Source organism: Narcine bancroftii, chromosome 4 (genome assembly GCF_036971445.1).
Source record: "Narcine bancroftii isolate sNarBan1 chromosome 4, sNarBan1.hap1, whole genome shotgun sequence".
Lineage (NCBI taxonomy): Eukaryota > Metazoa > Chordata > Chondrichthyes > Torpediniformes > Narcinidae > Narcine > Narcine bancroftii.
This window is the reverse complement of record NC_091472.1, coordinates 202,755,200-202,774,537: the sequence shown is the minus strand read 5'-3', so window position 1 is coordinate 202,774,537 and position 19,338 is coordinate 202,755,200. Positions and strand designations below refer to the sequence as shown.

General features: G+C 41.0%; 1 long non-coding RNA gene across 1 annotated transcript in view; it reads right to left on the bottom strand.

Annotated features, from left to right (window-relative positions):
• Positions 1-19,338, bottom strand: part of LOC138761476 (uncharacterized) — an 81,612-nt gene that overhangs the window by 15,762 nt on the left and 46,512 nt on the right. Inside the window, exon 3 of the long non-coding RNA XR_011356342.1 lies at positions 9,750-9,875. This is a non-coding gene — a long non-coding RNA (uncharacterized lncRNA). The remainder of the gene's footprint in view (positions 1-9,749; positions 9,876-19,338) is intronic.

Below are 19,338 nucleotides of genomic sequence, written 5' to 3'. Positions count from 1 at the left end.
ACACCTTTAATCAAAGTTGTCTCCCCTGTGTCAGTCCTTTGATCCACAGTTAAAACACTTCCCAACAACAATGATTAAGCAACCCCAGTATCTCTAAAAATTTTAACTGGGACCTGTGGTTCTCCCTCATCAAAAGGAGGCACAAGATTTACCTCTACTAGCCAAAAACCTCTCCTCAGGAGTTACAGCTTCAGTTCTCATACTTCTATCTCCATTCTTAACTTCTCTAATTGAAACTGTCCCTTTCAATTACCTCTAACTCATTTTTCCTCTTTCAGATTCCTCTGCCTCATTTATCCTTTTTTCTCTTTCTTCTTGCACCCTCAATTTCTCCAATTCCAATTGCAATTCAAAAGATCTATTCTCTGGAAAATGTTCTAAGTCATATAACCATATAACCATTTATGGAGCGGAAACAGGCCATGTTGGCCTTTCAAGTCCGCACTGGTTCACTGATTTTGTGCGCCCTCTTCAGGCATTGGTCCCGGTAGATCTTCATTCAATAACGATGGACGAATTCACTGCAGGTGGAATCAGTCGTAGAAATGTTTGTGAAACGTGCAGTTCAATACTTCATAGCTACTCTTCGAAAATTGAATATTCTGGTCCTTCCCCCATTTCACCCACCACCTGGCCCCCAACCCTGACATACCTCTAGAAGTCTGCATCCTCTTACACCTATCATTCATTTTAAGGAGAGGCCGAGGAACCACGCACCTATCTGCATTGATGGACAGAGTTGCAAGGGGCCAGATGCTTCAAGGCTCAGGGTGCAAGCACATAAAGGCAACCGTGAAGGAGGCACACCAATGTCTATCATTTCCAAAGTCTGAAGAGATTTGGTAATATCATCGAATATTCTATCAAACTTCGACAGGGGTACTGTGGAAAGTACACCAACTGGCTGTATCACAGCCTGGTTTGGTTATTCCAACTGTCCAGGAATGCAGAGGTAACAAATATAGCCAGGTCCATCGCTGACTCCGACCTCCCATCCATCGCAGCCAACGTAGAGGACCCCCATCACCCTGGTTACCTCTTCTCTCTGCTACCTTCGTGCCTGAAGACCAGTACCTCTATGTTCAAGGACTGTTTCTTTCCAACAGCTACCAGGTTCTTGAACCTCCCTTTGTTACTCTCATGGGACTGCTCTAACACCACAAAGTTATCACTGTCTGCACAACAGCAAACTTTTTAAAAATCCTACATCAGCATAAATTCAAATGTTATTTATCTCCTGTGTTTATTGTCGCTTTTTAATTCAATTTACTTGGAGTATTGCAGTCTTTTTTTTTTAAAGTACTGTACCTGTTAGGATGCAGCAAGAATTGCTATGCATATATATATATATATATATATATATATATATATATATATGACAATAAACTCAGAGTTATCTGATCCAAGTCTCCTTGCAGCTAACCTTCTCCAATCCAGGTAAACCTCCCCAGAGCATCATCAACAAATTTTCCTTCACATATAATATTTCATTATAATCCTCTGTATTTGTACTTTCCTCACCCAATATTTAACTTCAGCAATTTTCAATGCCTTAAAAATAGCTATCAGTTCCTCTTTTCTCTTGCTCTGGAGGTGATGGTTGTTTTTCCAGGCACCAGCTTTAAGTTAGCTTGCAAAAATTCCAGACACAATAGTTTGCAAAAAGAAAAACCCAATCAACTAATAAATCATAAAACTGCAATGTTCAAATCCTAAAGGCCGAGTCACCATAAAATGTTACGGAGTCCAGAGGACCCCAAAAACCAGCAGCAATAGATATTCACCACAACCCAGGGTTACTTAAACAAAGTAGTTTTTAATTATATTTGAACAAGAAAACAAAATTAAACTATAACTTATTACTTAACCTACTTACTTAACCTACCTTTCTTCTTTTTTCTTTGGCTTGGCTTCGTGGACGAAGATTTATGGAGGAGTAATGTCCACGTCAGCTGCAGGCTCGTTTGTGGCTGACAAGTCCGATGCGGGACAGGCAGACACGGTTGCAAGGGAAAATTGGTTGGTTGGGGTTGGGTGTTGGGTTTTTCCTCCTTTGTCTTTTGTCAGTGAGGTGGGCTCTGCGGTCTTCTTCAAAGGAGGTTGCTGCCCGCCGAACTGTGAGGTGCCAAGATGCACGGTTGGAGGCGATATCAACCCACTGGCGGTGGTCAATGTGGCAGGCACCAAGAGATTTCTTTAGGCAGTCCTTGTACCTCTTCATGGTGCACCTCTGTCTCGGTGGCCAGTGGAGAGCTCGCCATATAACACGATCTTGGGAAGGCGATGGTCCTCCATTTTGGAGACGTGACCCACCCAGCGCAGTTGGGTCTTCAGCAGCATGGATTCGATGCTTGCGGACTCTGCTAGCTCGAGTACTTCGATGTTGGTGATGAAGTCATTCTTAACCTACCTATAACCTACTTAATTCCCCCTCTCTAATACTAAGTGCAGGTGTATGTAATGTATAATTAAAATTGAAAAGTTCTTTGAATCACAGTCCAACCTCATTAGTTGCAGGCAATTCTTGTACTGTGCATGGAAGTTAGCATTAATAAAGTTCACCAGTCTTTGGTGCTTAACAGGCAAATGGTTTCAACTCAGGAGGGTTCCTGCTGGTTTTCAGAGAGAGATTACTCTTCCAGGACATCCGCAGCTGATTCCTTCTCAATCAATCTTGCTGACAAAACTTGCCCCTTTCAGGGTTCTCCAGATGATTCTCCTTTGACCAAACAGTCTTCCAAAAGTTTCCAAGCTTTGTCCTTCTGAAACTGATTTTTGTCTCCTCGCTCTCTATTTTCACATCTTCCCTCTCTGAGAGCAAAACTGTTCTCCCTCTGCCTGCAAAGATCACATGCTTTCCCAGGCAAGCAATGTATGTGGCTCCTCTGCAAAAAGCATTCTGCAAAAGTCCTGCAAAAATTTTGTGTTTTAAAATGTGTATGTGCAAAGTGCTCTAGCAATTCCTCCCAAGCCACCTCTAAATACTCTGTCACAGCAAACATTCATATAAATCACCTTACAAAATAAATTAAAAAAAAACAAAATAGTCCACAAAAAATAAGGCAATGTCTTTGGTTCATTGATTATTCAGGAATCTGATGGCAGTGGGGAAGAAGTTGTCCTTGTGCTGCTGATTGCTTGTTTTCATGCTCCTGTACCTTTTTCCTGATGGTAGCAGAGTGAAGAGGGCATGGCTTGGGTGGTGGGGCTCCTCGAGGATAGAGGCTTAAGATAACACCCCTTCTAGAAGTCCTCGATGGAGTGAAGTCTGGTGCCTGTGATGTTGGAGGCCGAGTTAACAACCCTCTTGAGTTTTTCCTGTCCTGGGAGTTGGCTCCTCCATACCAAACAGCGATGCAACCAGCCAGAATGCTCACCACAGAGCACCTGTAGTTTACAAGAGTCTTTGATGACATACCGAATCTCCTCAAACACTGGTAATCCTTCTTTGTGATTGCATCGACAAGGAGGCTCCAGCAAGATGGAAGAGCGGGCAGTAGCAGCAGAAATGGAGGTAGAAGACTTAAAAAAGAAATTGGAGAAATCTAATAAAAAAACTAAAGAGACACAAGAACTACTAGCTCAAAAAATAGATACAATGGAAAACCATAACAGAAGAAATAACATAAAGATAGTGGGCCTTAAGGAAGATGAAGAAGGCAAGAATATGAGGGAGTTTATAAAAGAGTGGATCCCTAAGACCCTAGGATGTCCAGAACTACAGCATGAAATGGAAATAGAAAGGGCACATAGAGTATTGGCCTCTAAACCACAACCACAACAAAAACCAAGATCTATTGTAGTAAAATTCCTAAGATATACTACAAGAGAAAAGGTACTGGAGAAGACAATGGAAAAAGTAAGAGAGGGCAACAAACCACTGGAGTATAAAGGGCAAAAAATCTTCATTTATCCAGATATAAGTTTTGAACTCCTAAAGAAGAGAAAAGAGTTCAATACAGCAAAGGCGATTTTATGGAAGAAAGGGTATAAATTTATACTAAAGCATCCAGCGGTATTGAAAATATTTATTCCAGGACAACAAAACAGACTATTCTCGGATCCAGAAGAAGCACGAAAATTTGCAGAACAATTACAAAAATAGACTGAGGGAGGAAGACGGGTAATGAGAGTTAAAATGATCACGACTGATATGTATGTGGGTAAAGACAAAAATAGACTGAGGGATGAAGACGGGTAATGAGAGTAAAAATGATCACGATTGATATGTATGCAGGTAAAGAGGTATAAGAGTGAATAGAGACAATGAGCATACATGAATGTATCTGTACTTAGAGGAAAATATGGATAGTATAGACAAGAATTAATAAGGGAAGGTAATGGAATAGAGAGAATAAGGAGGGAATTAAAAGAGGGACCTTTGTGACATATGAAAAGTGAAATCTTTTCTGGGGGAGGCGGGGTGGGGGGAAATAGCGGTCACTGCAAAATCAGTTGACGCTTGCGAGTGGATTCGCAAATCCAAATGGAGAGGGGAGATGTGGTTGTCCGACAAGGGATAAAGGACAACTCAGGAGGTGAAGGGGAGATTGGGGATAAATAAGATAGAAATAGGAGAATAAGGAAAATGTTAGATGTTGTAGGAATGTTGTCTTATAAAGAGTTGAAAATAAGAAAACAGAAATGGAAAAGGAGGAAAGGTAATGATGGAAAAACGGAAAGAGAAGATAAACAAAATATAAAAGGGCTACGCTGAACTATATGTCTTTAAATATTAATGGAATACATAACCAAATTAAAAGGAAGAAACTACCAAATTTAAATGAATAAATGTATTCCATTAGAAAAAATAACATATTGGTTAAGAAATAACATAGAAATATTCGAACAAGTATAGGAGCCTTACATTAAATACAATAGCGAAAACCTACCGGGGACAAACATTACCTAAGTTGATGGAAGGAGAAGGAAAGAAAAGAATGGACTCAGTAGAATTTCTGGTGTAATTTTGTTGAATGACAACATTGTCTGACTGGCTTAATGCAACCTAGATTGTATACCTAAAATGGATGAGAGGGGGGGGTGGGGGGGTGGTTTGGGAGGAAAGGGGGGGGGGGGGAGAAAAAGTCACTGTATATGTGTGAAAAGAAATAGTGTATATCATGGCTAATGTGATTTATGGTGTGAAAAATAAAAAAATTTAAAAAAAAAAAAAAAAAAAAAAAAAAAAAAAGACAAGGAGGCTCCAGGACAGATCTTTGGAGATGTTAACTCCCAGAAATTTGAAGTCGATGACCCTCTCCACTACTAAGCCCTTGATGAAGACTGGCTTCCTCCTGAAATCCACAATCATCTCCTTGGTTTTGCAAATGCTGCACGCAAGATTGTTGGCTTGACACCATTCACTCAGTGTTCAACACAGCCTTATCCCAGAGGCTGGTGGATAAACTGGGACTCAGCACTCTTCTCTGAAATTGGATTCTGGACTTGTTGACTTAAAGACAAGTTATTCTGGGTAGGCAGTAAAATCTCAAATCCCATCATGTTGAGAACTGGCACACCTCAGAGCTATGTGCATGTTGTTCATGCTGCTGGCATCCAACTGCACTGCCAGATTCATTTCAAACAGAAGAATCAAGTTTGCAGATGGTACAACAGTAGTTGGCCTCACCAGCAACAATGAGTCAGCAGACAGAGAGGAGTTCAGATGGCTTGTCAAATGGTGTGGAGAACAACAACCCAAGTCTCAATGTGGACGAGACAAAGATAATTGAGGACTTCGGGAGGACAAAGGTCATCCCTTCTCCATTACACATCAATGGTCTTGTCATGGAGAGAGTAGAGAACACAAAGTTCCTTGGTGTTCACATAAAAGAGATCCTATCGAGGGCCCCCAACACCTCACAAGCCAGGAAGACACAGGAGCACCTACACTTCCTAAGAGGTCGAGGAGGGCAAGGCCACTGGCCCCATCTTGACAACATTTTACAGGAGCACAACTGTTTAATACAATGTAATGGAAGATTTAAACCATGTTTTTTTACTTTTACAGCCTTTGCTTCTGCAAGGCTGAGAACCTGCTTGTTTTTTAGAATCAGCAGACATAAGCTAAATCCCACCGAGGGGCCAGAGATGCAGTTATCTGACAAAAGGACATCTGTGTACCAAGAACATTTAATCTTCCTGCTTGTTTTGGTCACAGACTGTCAGAGGCCTAGCCTTGATGCAAAATAAACCATTGTATTCAAAGCGATAAGCTGAAAATTATGTTATTCGATAGAAGCCTAGCATGCTAGCTTGCTCACTTATCTTTCTTTTTGTGCTGGGAATAGGTGCTTGGATAAGCAGTTTTTGGGTAATATAAGCCAAGGTCCCACTGCTGAAGTGTGAGACTCTCCTGAGAGGTGGCAACATCTCTCAACAAGAAGAAGAACTTCGAGAGTCCAGCCAACGTCCCGGTCGGGGGAGGTGGAGAAGTTGCTACCAGCGCCCCGACAACCAACTACAAGTATGCGGTCGTTGCCTTGCTTCGGCAGTTGGGACCAGTCCAGGCGTTGATAAGTATAATTGGGAAGGGCTTGCATATTGTAGTTTGAAATCAGCTTTAGAATTTGTAATAAAGATTTGTATAAACTGAAGTGCTCTCGGTGTGTGTGTTTCGGTAGCTCAAACACTGTGACCAATCTAAAACGAACAAAGTGAGAGGTACAAATTTACCCAGGACATACAGTAGCTGTAAAGATCGGTCTGGAAGTCAAACAGAGGACCACCAAAATGGTTGATAAAATCACTGGAGCCTCCCTTTCCTCTATTGAAGACATTTATCGGGAGCGTTGCTTGAATAGGTCTTAAAGAATTGTAGAAGACCCATTCCATCCTGCACACAGGATCTTTGACCCACTACCATTAAGGAGGTGGTTTGGGAACATCTAAATCAGAACTGCCAGACTGGGAATTAACTCCTTCCCACAGGCTGTGAACGAGCAAATCATTACAAAATATTTACATTTTAAATGATATCTTTGCCTATATATCTCATTATTATACTACCCATTGTACGTGTATGTTTGAGCACCATAGTCTGAAGTAACAATGTTTTGTCAGGTTATGTATTGTGACATATGTTTTTGGTAGACAAATTGGGAAAGGTTTGTTAGAGTAGGTTACATGCAAAGACTTTAAAACAGATCCTATTTGAAATATTGGAGCTCTGCTCATGCTGGACATGTCGGCTCCACAGCTTTTGCAAGAGCTTTGGAGAGTGTCCTAGAGACTTCACAAGTGGATTGTTGTTTTCAAAAAGCAACAGATGAAAGATCTTGTTGGAGCTGCAGATTGTCTGGAGCTGTTCTAAGAGGGCCATGGGGTTTGGCAAGCAGAGAGAGTCAAACAGGCTTTATCTCTCAGAGAGAGAGAGAGAGAGAGAGATCACTTCTACAGTGTTACAGCCAGCAACAGCAGTGGGGACTGGAACAGAACAAGCTGGCAAGTTTGTGGAAAACCCCATGTGGAAGATGGGTTGTAAGTGCTTGATTCAGCCTGGTCAAGGCCCTTGTGGTTCATGCAAGAGGAGAGGACTGGCTGTCTAATGTTTCACTTGGAATGAGAGAAAGAAAAAGGCCCTCTGTGGTGACCTGAAAGAAAGAGGTCATCATCTGGAGAACCCTGAAGGGGGCAAGTTTTGTTAGCAAGTCACTAAGGTGGCTGGGTGTCCATCGTACACAAATCTCTCTCTGAAAACTGACAAGAACTTTCCTGAGCAGTAACCATTTACCTTACAAGCACCAAATACTGGTGAACTTTATAAATGTTAAATTCTGTGCACAGGATAAGAATTGTCTGTAACCAGTGAACTTGGAGGAATGAGAAGTGTGATTGGACTGTTGTTACAAGCCCAAAGGACCCCAAAACCCAGCAGCAATAGACATTTACCAAGACAAGTAGTTGCTTAAACAAAGGTTATTTGTAATTATCTTTAAACATGAAAACAGAATTAAACTTTAGCTTATCTCTATACTTAACTAAACCAAATTAACCCCCTTCTAATTCTAAGTGCACGTGTATAATGTGTGTATAAATTTAAGAAAAGTTCTTTGGTTCACAGTTCACAATCTCACTTCTCCTTCTTCCAAGTTCTCTGGTTGCAGGCAATTCTTATACTGTGCACAGAATTTAACATGTATAAAGTTTACCAGGCTTTGGTGCTCGAAAGGTAAATGTTTACTGCTCAGGAAGGTTCTTGTAGGTTTTGCAGAGAGAGATATTTGTTGTTCCAGGATTTCCATAACTGAGGTACCACCATTAGTCACCTCAACGTCTCGCTGACGAAACTTGCCCCATCAGGTTTCTCCAAATGGTAACCTCTTTCTTTCATGCTATCACAGAGTTCCTTTCTGTTTCACTTATTCCAAGAGAAACATCAGACAGATAGCATTTTCAGCCATTCACCACTCTTGAGCTTTCTGTTTCCCACCAGCTTTCCTGGCTTGTTTCAGTCTCTTTCAGTGTCTCTCTCTCTCTCTCTCTCACACACACACACACACACACACACACACACACACACACACACACACACACACACACACACACACTGGCTGAGGGAGCTTGTCTTCTCTCTCTCTCCAACTGAGACTGCTAGAAAGCCCATGTGATTCTCTCACTTGCAAAAAGCCCCCATCTTCTTCAGCAAACCACAGGAGTTCTCCTTCTTGGTGAAGCTGTTATTTTAGGTACACAAAACCTAGGAGTGACCTTTCTGTGAGCACTCTGTAGGTACTTGCAAACAGCCAGTTTGTCTCCTCCAAGACAATATGCATAACATTCTCCATATATCCTGCAATGTTACTGAATATGAATTCTTAGTACTGTATTTCAAATAAGATCTGTTTTAAAATGTGCGTATGCATGTAACCTACTCTAATCAACAAATTCCTCCCAATATTTATCCTTTACATCTCCCTTTCTTCAAAGGAATTTTAACTCTGAGTTTAAATTTGTTTATATTTATCCATTACACTGTGAACCAAAGAATCTTTCTGAACTTACCACAACTTACATTCACGTGCACTTAGAATTAGAAGGGGGTTAAGTTACGTTAAGTAAGTCAATAGTGTTAAGTTAATGTTTGATTGTATTTTCATGTTTAAAGATAATTAAAAGCAACTTTTGTTTAAGTAACCATTTGTCTTGGTGAATATCTATTGCTGCTGAGTTTTGGGATCCTCTGGGCTCGTAACAGTATGTACAGTCAGATGTAAACTTGGATTCATTATTTAATTAATAATTCAGATACAAGATTAGAGAAGTTATGGGGATCATTTATGACTCACTATCTTACTTTATAATTTCACTGCAATGTAATTAAATTGTCTGATGTATCTTTTCCATGTTCCTTATATTTATTTTTTTTTTAGTCTTCGTTTTTCTTTTAATACCAGTCATATATAACATCAGGCAACATGGTTAGGTAAAGGGTTTGAGTTTTTTTCCTATTTTCTTCTTTCCTCTTTTTTTGCATTATTAAAGGGATTTTTTTTCTAAAAAAGGTATATACTATTTAGAACATGAATTATGGATATGATTTATAATTTATGTATGTTAGTGTTATACAGAATGTCTTATTTGGTTTGTGTAACTGTCTTAAATGAATTTTACCCTTTCTGCATGTACAAGTTCTTCATTACAATCAATAAAAGTATTTTAAAAAGAAAAAAAGAACTTGAAGAATTACCACAGATATGGATTTTTACCACGCCAAGGCTAAAAAAAGTAATTTGTAATAAAGTTACCTTCAATGAGTTGAGAACACATCTAGCCCACATCAATGGTATTTGACGTTTGGAAGGCAAATTTGTACTGGATCGATGGGAGGCCAACATGTTGGATTTGTTTCAGCTATTGTCCAAGATACATTCCTGTGAATGTGAATAATTAGAAGTTAAAGCTAGAGTCCTGTCAATGTTGAAAAGAACAAAGAGTTAGGAAAAGCAGAAATAAAAAGCACATGACAGAAGGTAAGTTGTTAACAGAGCACCTTGGCTCTGTCTGCCGCAGTGGTGAGGATCTCCTAGTGGCCACCCCTTTCAATTCACTGTCCTATTCACTTGCTGACATAGTCCACAGTCTCATGCACTTCCAGAATAAGACCACCCATAAATTGGAGAAACAACACCTCATCTTCCATCTGGGCACCCTCCAACTGGATGGCATTAACATCAATTTCTCTGATTTCCGTTACCCCCCTCCATAAAGGTTAAAACCTTGTGTTTTGATTCTGTTAATGTTGTGCCTGTCTCTTTAAGAGAATTATTCTTTGACTATGACTTCCTCATTATTTTACTGGATATGAAGGAAGTGTGAGCATGAGAAATTTTTCTTTGAATTTTTCTATTTAAATATTGTTATGTATCTCTTTAAAGTTTGAGCTTTATATTGCTATCATACAGTAAATGCTTTGTTATTCATTGTTATGAAAATCTTAAGGTTAAGCTATGGAAAATGTTTATCTGTTTTATCAATGAATTAAAGCTACATAAAGTAACAGCCACAGAGTTTAAATTGTTGGATTAAAGAGAATGAAATTTGGAAAAGCTCATGCTTTTGGAAGATGATACTTTGAAATTAGGATATGTTAGAATAAGGAAAGTTTTATCTATATTTTGATTCAAAGAAAAAATTAATTGTGAACTTTGTTTGGGAGAAAGGCTCATACAATTTGTCTAAAAGAATTAACAGCTTGATTTAAAGTAAAGAGGCATCTATGCTGTAATAATAGAATATTCCAGGAACAATGAGAACCTGTCTGTGAATTGAAATTGAGCCAAAAGCTGGCCAGACACCTGCAACTTTGAAAAGATAAGCCAGAGTTTTGCCTTCTGGCAGGAAGCCCAGAATGTGTTCTCCCGTCAGTTTTTTTTTATGCGCGCTTGCGCACTTTTACTCGGCTCTGCGAGCCATTTTTGTAGTCCCGAGCCCGGGACTTCCACTGACCTGTGGGAGCGGGCTTCTCTCTCCGCGGCAGGCCTCTTCGGACAGGTAAAGCCTTCATCTTCTTCTTCCGACGTCTTTCCTTCTTCTTTTCTTCCCATTGTTTTTGGTTTTTCTTTCTTCGCTGCCATTTTCTCCACACTTTTACTTTCACTTTGTTTTGATTTTTATGTTTGTGCCTTTGCTTTTTCTCTATCTTTTTTTTTACTTTTCTGGAGAGGGCTGGAGTTCCCCTACCGGCCACTACTCCATCACGTGACTCCTCCCTATGTGTTCATTGTTGACATGCGAATGCTAAACCAGGACAACATCAAATGGTGGATTTGCCACAAGACAAAATTTCACCTGATGAACCCCCATTTACACACATGGGAATTGATTATTTTTGGTCCTTTACAAGTAAAGCGAGGACGAAGTGTTGAAAAACAAAACTGAGCTATTTTTACCTGTTTGACTATGAGAGCAATTCATATTGAAGCAGTGTCATCACTTGATACAGACTCTTTTATCAATGTTCTTCAACGCTTTATCACCAGATGTGGTCAAGAGAAGGAGTTACATTCTGATAATGGATCTAACTTTATAGGACCTCAACTAGAGTTATGAAAAGCAATTCAAAATTAGATTCAACATCAAATTCATGATTCATTACTTCAGAAAAATAAAATTGAATATTTAACCCACCCACAGGAGGTGTGTGGGAAAGAATGATTAGATCAATCAGAAAAATTCTTAATTCCATTTTGAGTAGTTAAATTCTCAGTAATGACAATCTTCAGACAGTATTGTGTGAAATTGAAGCTATTTTAAATAGTCATCCAATAACAAAAATTTCTGTTGATTCAAAAGACATTGAGGTACTTACACCAAATCAGCTCTTACTTCTTAAATCGAAACCTTTGATGCCTCCGGGTCAATTTCAGAAAGAAGATAGTTATGCCAGACACAGCTGGAGACAAGTGCAGTTTATTGCAGATTTATTTTGGAGAAGATGGATTAAAGAATATCTTTCATTATTACAAGAATGACAAAGATGGTCTAAAGCTAAACACAATTTTGTATGCAGAGATATTGTAATTATCATAGACAATTCTTCACCAAGAAATTTTTGGTTGCTGGGGAAAATCGTGGATATAGTTCCAGATGAGAAAAGTTTTGTTCAGCAAATGCAGATTAAAACCAAGACTGATTACTTAAATAGACCAATTACTAAAATCTGTCTTTTACAAGGAGCTGAAAGTTTTGATTTCTAATCTTATACTTACTATATTTACTTTGTGTATCTGTAATAGTAAATATTATATATTAGCCATTAATGTCTATTATAATAATTAGGGGCCAGAATGTAAAGGTTAAAACCTTATGTTTTGATTTTTAGTTAATGTTGTGCCTATCTCTTTAAAGAAAAGTATTGTTTGTAGATATGAATGAAGCGTGAGCATGAGGAATTTTTCTTTGAATTTCTACGTGTATCTCTTTAAATATCATTATACATCTCTTGAGTTTCTTTATATATGTTTTCTCTTTAAATATCATTATGCATCTCTTGAGTTTCTTTATATATGTTTTATATCTCTATCATATAGTAAATTCTTTGTTATTCATTGTTAGGAAAGTCTTAATGTGAAGCTATACAAAATGTTTATCTGTTTTATCAATGAATTAAAGCTACATAAAGCAACAGCCACAGCGTTTGAGTTGTTGGATTAAAGAGATCGAAAATTCGGAATATCGCAGCTCATGCTGTTGGAAGATGATACTTTGAAATTAGGATATATTAGAATAAGGAAAGTGTCATCTATTCCCCTCCTCCTTCACTTCTTCCCCCCGTTGCCTTTCTCCCAGCTCTGTTCCCCTTTTCCCTCTGTCTCTTTTCACAGAGCCAAAATGAATTCTCACCTCTCCTCTTTATCACATCCAATTAACACGTTTTGCTGGCCTGGACTCCTCCCCCAGCAAGTCTTTAGTCTCTTTATCTGACGCCTTCCTGTTCTTGGCTTATTCTTTGAAGCAGGGCTCAGGCCCGAAACATCAGTAATATCTTTATCTCCTGTGGACACTGTGAGACCAGTGGAGATCCTCCAGCATTTCTCTGTTTTACATCAATCACAGCATCTGCAGACTTTCATGTTTCATTCCCTTCACTTATTCCTCTGTGAAATCTCGTCAAGGGATGCCGACCCTGAAGATATTCTCCTCCTCTCTTCAAAGGGAGTTCTGAAAGATTCTCTCTCACCACTCCCCATCTGCACTTCCTACTCCTCTCAAACTCTATGACCATGTTCTCACCCAGACTCGTTTACACAGCCACGTCCTTCCTGGCTACTTGCCTCTGCTCTTATCTGGTGCTATGTGGATTAAAATTCTGGTTCCAAGCCTCCCAGTTTTGTCCCCACCAGGATCTCAAGTACCTGCACTGCATTGACTCCTGCTCTATTCGCTTCTCCCACCATATCCTACAGAGTATCCTCAGTTCGATATACAGCTACCAGTGGACCCTCACTCTCTCGCTACCATAGCTCCACACCTCACTCACCATGATCTGCCACACATTTCATCCTCCATCAGAGCCACGCTTTTAATAACATTTCTACCCTCACCCGGTGCCGTCAGTGATCGAAAACTTGCCTCCCTGGTGACTGCCATCTCGGTGACCTACATGGGTTTCCAGCCTGGTGCCAGTGGCTTACAGAACCAAGCTCCTGACTTGGACCCAGCGATCAACAGGGCTGAGCCTCCATCGAGATCTCCTACCTTGGCCTCGCTGACCTAAAGGACTGAGCCTCTGACATGAACTTCCGCTCTGAACCCAGCTGCCCACAGAACAGAGCTTCGGATGAGGGTTTCCACCTTTGCCCCTGTGACCTCAGGGACTGAGCCTCCATTGCAAACTCGCACAGGGCTCTCTTCCTCCACCTTCTGACTTCCCCAACCCTACCTTGAACCCAACCTATCCTCCCCCAACTGATCCACCCCACCCTCCTCAACACCCTCTGCTCCAGTGAACATCCCTGTCTGGTCTTGACCATGTCCTCTGACCTTACCCTCTCTGAGACTGAATGCTTAGTCCTCAGTAGAGGCCTCAGCTTCATCCCCTTTCGCCTGCACCTCAACGAGTTCTGCGCACGCCACGATGCTGAGCTCTTCTTCTGTCAGCTACATCTCCATGCCTACTTCCACAACCCCTTACCACAGATCCTGTCTCTTGCTTTACACCTTCTTCCACCTCCTGGATGTCTTGTTTCAGTCTTCTGCTTGCTCTGGACCATTATATTTCCAACTGCTAGTGAGACACCAACCGTATCACTATTCCCCTCACTCAATCCAATCTCACGCCCTCAGAATGCTCTGCCCTCCACTCTCCATGCATTAAACCCAACCTCACCATCAAACCTGCAGACAAGAGTAGTGCTGTTCTGGTCTGGCACACTGACCTCTACCTGGCCGAAGCTAGATGACACCTCCTCTCAGATATCTCCTCTTACCCCTCCAACAGAGCCCCACCAAAACTCATCAAACCACCCTCTCTGAACATCATTTCTGGTCATCTCCCTGGTGTGGCCTCCAACTTTATTGCTGCCCAACCTTGTACCACCTGTTTCTACCTCCGACCCAAGATCCACAAACAGTGGCATGGTTAGTGTAGTGGTTAGCACAGTGCCTTTACAGCACCAGCAATTGGGACTGGGATTCAAATCCCAGGCTGCCTGTAAGGAGGTTGTACATCCTCTGCATGTCTGTGTGGGTTTTCTCCCGGAAGTTCCAGCTTCCTCCCACCATTTGAAACGTTCTGGGATTGCTGGCTAAATGGCTGTAAGTTGGGTGGCACAGACTCGTGGACCAGAATGGCCTGTCTAAATTAAACCCAATTGTCCCGGCAGATCTATCATGTCCACGTACTCCAGCCACAGCAAATTGGTCTCCACTTACCTTGACTTTGTTTTGTACTCCCTTGTCCAGTCCCTCCCCACCTACATCCAGAACACTTCACGTGTCCTCAATCAATTCAACAACTTCCTGTACCCTGAACACAATCACCTTGTGTTTACCATGGACATCCAATCACTATGCATTTCCATCACCCTCAAAGCCCTTTGTTTCCTTCTAGACAATAGACCCAACCAGTCCCCTTCCACCACCACCCTCCTTTGGCTGCAGAATCTGTCCTCACCTTCAATAATTTCCCCTTTGACTCATATACAGGTCAACGGGGTACCCACTTGGGACTCTGCCTTTTTGTTGTCGACGTGGAGCAATCCATGCCACAAACCTACTCAGACAGAGCCCCTTGACTCTTCCTCTGCAACATCGAAGACTACTTTGGTGCTGCCTCATGGACCCATGATGACCTTGTCGAGTTCATCCACTTTGCTGCCAACTTCCACCCCAACCTCAAATTCACTTGTTCCAACTCTAGCAACACTCTCCCCTTTCCTCAATCTATCCCCATCGCACTGTATGCATTCCTCCATCTGAATCTTGGTCTGTTTATTTCAGCACTGACCTCACCACAATGGACTGAAATAGAGACTCTGGCTCGAAAGGAGATCACAAAGAGATTTATCTCCAACTTCAGGTGGAAACCCCTAAACATGGGCTAGATAAGTCAAGAGAGAGAGAGCTGGGAATCAGATTTGGGAATAGAAATTGATCCACTTTGCTGGTCTGACCTGTGTCGGGACAACACGAGCAATACAATTAATGTAAGGTATCGGCTGGTGCAGTGTAACATTTTGCATCAGCCGTACCTTACTCCACAAATATTAAATACATTGAAATCTGAATTATCTAATTTATGTTTTTGATGCAGTCAAGACATAGGGGCATTTTTGCCTTTGAACTGATCATACCCCAAAGTGAGAGCCTTCTGGGAAGATTTGGGGAAATCTGGAACAAATGATCAGAATTCAATACCGTCAGGTGCCAGAATTTTTTATATTGGAGAAATTAGCAGATAGGAGACCTAAAATGATTGGATCATTGGTTACATTTAAGGAAAGACTGGATCGTTACATGGATAGGAGGGGACTAGATGAGTATGGACCGGGTGCTGGTCAGTGGCACTAGGAGAGTGGGGATTTGCTATGGCATGGACTAGTAGGGCCGAACTGGCCTGTTCTGTGCTGTAAGTGGTTATATGGTTATATGGTTAAAATGAGGCTGTCAAAATATCAATTGAAATTTGTTGAACTCAATTCAGTGGTGGCCAGGAAATACATAGCCATTCCTTGGAAATCTGATTCCCAACTCAGTCTGACACAATGGAAATTTGAAATGCAAAGTTATGTTCCCCTGGAGAAGATTATTTTTTCATTATGAACTCTTAACATGCACATCTTGTGAAATGTCCTTTGGAAGTCCAAATAAACCACATGTACAAGTTCCACTTACCTACTCTTTCGACACATTCCTCAAAAAACTCGAGGATGATTTTCCTTTCATGAAACCACATTTGGCTTGATTCAAAATGATGAGGGATCAAGAGATTTATAAATAGTGGCATTGGTCAGGAGAGCAAGAACGTCAAAATGAAATACTGCTTTAGCTGTCTAGAATATTCTGGGGGCCACACTTTTGGGGTGATTCAAGGCTTTAGATAGGGTAATTGAGCTGTACCACACTCAAACAAGCCCTTCGGCCCAACTTGTGTCCGTGCTGACTGAGTCAGTCCTATTTGAATGCATTCAGCTCATGTCCCTACAAACCTTTCCTATTCATGTACCTAATTAAAAGTCTTTCAAACATTACAATGGCACCTGCCTCTACCACTACTTCTGGCAGCTCATTCCCTATACTCCCCACCTTCTGTGTAAAAGAGGTACGCTCATGTCCTTTCCTCTCTCGTGTTATCTCTGTGTCCTTTAGTTTTGGACTCCCCACCCTGGGGGAGGGGGGAAACAATGACTACTTTCCTTATCTATGCTCCTCATGATTTTATAAGCCTCAAGAAAGTCCCCTATCCTCAGCCTCCAATGCTCAGGGAGAAAAATCTCAGGCTATCCAGCCTCTGCTTATAATTCGAGCCCACCAGTCCCGCTAATGTTCTCCTGAATCTTTCCTACACCATTCCCAACTTAATATGGTCCTTGTGATATCACCAACATCTTCAAGTGATGAGGATGTTATGACGAGGCATCCCAACTCCTGTGCTCAATGCCCTGAATGAAGGCACGGACGTTAAGCACCTTCTTCTTCTGTGTTCCCACTTTCATAGAACTATGTATCTCTACCTCCAGCTCTCTATGCTCCACAATGCTACTCGGGCCCCGAGCAGTTACCGTGTAATACAGCCTTGGATAAACCTCCAAAAGTGCAACACTTTGAACTTGTTGAAATAAAAATACATCTGTCTTACCTTTGTCCACTTTCCCAGTTCATCTGTTATCTCCGAACCTTAACTATTGTTATGGGCCCAGAGGACCCCAAAACCCAGCAGCAATAGAAATTCATCAAGATAAATGGGTACTTAAACAAAAGTTGTTTTTAATTTTGAAAACAGGATCAAACTCTAACTTATTACCATTAACTTAACCCCCTACTAATTCTAAGCGCATGTGTATGTAATGTGTGTGTGTAAGTTTAGAATAGTTATTTGATTCACAGTCCAATCTCTCTTCTCATTCCTTGAAGTTCCCTGGTATCAGGCAATTCTTATACTGTGTACAGAATTTAACATTTATGAAGTTCACCAGGCTTGTGGAAAAACCATTTTGAAGATGGGTTGTGAGTTCTTAGTTCAGCCTGGTCAAAGCCCTTGTGGTCTATACAAGAGGAGATGGCTGGCTGTATAATGTTTCATTTGAAATAAAGGAAACAAAAAGGAACTCTGTGGTACTTGAAAGGTAAATGGTTACCACTCAGGAAGGTTCTTGTTGGTTTTCAGAGAGAGATTTGTTGCTCGTTGGACACAAACTGATTCCTTCTGATCACCCACTTCAGTTTCTTGCCAAAGAAACTTGCCCCATCAGGATTTTCCAGATGATAACCTCTTTCTTTCAGGTCACCACAGAGTAACTTTTTGTTTCCCTTATTTCAAGTGAAACATTATACAGCCAGCCATCTCCTCTTGTATGGACCACAAGGGCTTTGACCAGGCTGAACTAAGAACTCACAATCCATCTTCAAAATGGTTTTCCCACAAGCTTGCCAGCTTATCCTGTTCCAGTCCCAGCTGCTGCTGCTGAAGTGTAGAACTGAATTCTTTCTCACTCAGAGAAAACCACATGACCTCTTAGCACAGCCAACTGCATGCAGACAGACTGTGGAACCGGACCTAATCTTCTGAGTTCGTTCTTCTGTTGCTTCCCAAAACAATAATCCATTACTCCACAGCATGTCCAATTAACACCTACTTCAGCAAAGCAGTTTCCATTGTCTTTACAAAGGCACTGGGAGCCTGGATTGTCTGGCTTGAGCAGTGCTCTGTTATTTTAAATGAAATCTGTTTTGTGAAGTGTTTGTGACCTACATTTAAAAAAAAAACTCTACAATTTATCTCCTTTAAAACATATCTATATACAATATAAAATATACATAATCCATCACACTAAACCATCAATTTTGATGGCATCTGCAAATTTATTCTCCATGGACAGGCACCAAGTGATTGACACAAATCACAAATAGTGAATGAAAATGGGAGCTGAAGAGTTTTTTTTTAAATCAGCAGAAGAGAGAAATGGGTTATATTTTAATTTTTTTTAAATTTAGACAAACAACGTGGTATCGACCCACAGGCCTGTGCCGCCCAATTTACACCCGGTTAATCTACACCACCACCCCCCCCCCCCCCCCCAGTATGTTTCGAATAGTGGGAGGAAACTGGAAACCCCCAGAGAAAACCCACGCAGACATGGGGAGAACGTACCAACTCCTTACAGACAGCGCAGAATTCGAACCCCAGTCCCGATTGCTAACACTGTAAAGGCCTTGCGCTAACTGCTTCGCCAACCGTGCTGTCTTGGATATTGGATCAGAGAAGGCTGTGAGGAGATTGCTTATAAATAGTAAACCATCTGAAAGTGTAGAGAGTGAATAGAGAGGAGCTATCACATTGTTCTTAGTGGTCAAGCACAGGGGGAAAAGCAGTGAAGGTCATTGGCTAAAGAACCAAAATTGTTACAAGGAAAAACATTTTTAAACAGCAAATGGTTAGGGTCTGGAAAGTACTGCCAAGGATGGTACTGGAAGAAGATTCAACTGTAGCATTCAAAATTTAGCTGGATAGGTATGTGAAAGAATGTGCAGGGCTATGGGGACAGGGTGATGGGTGGGATTAGCTGGATTGTTTCTAAATAAAGATCTCACAAAAAAGGCTCACCAGCAGCTATAACTTTGTGAGGATTTAGTAGGTCACCAAAGACTCTTGCAAACTTCTACAGATGTATCATG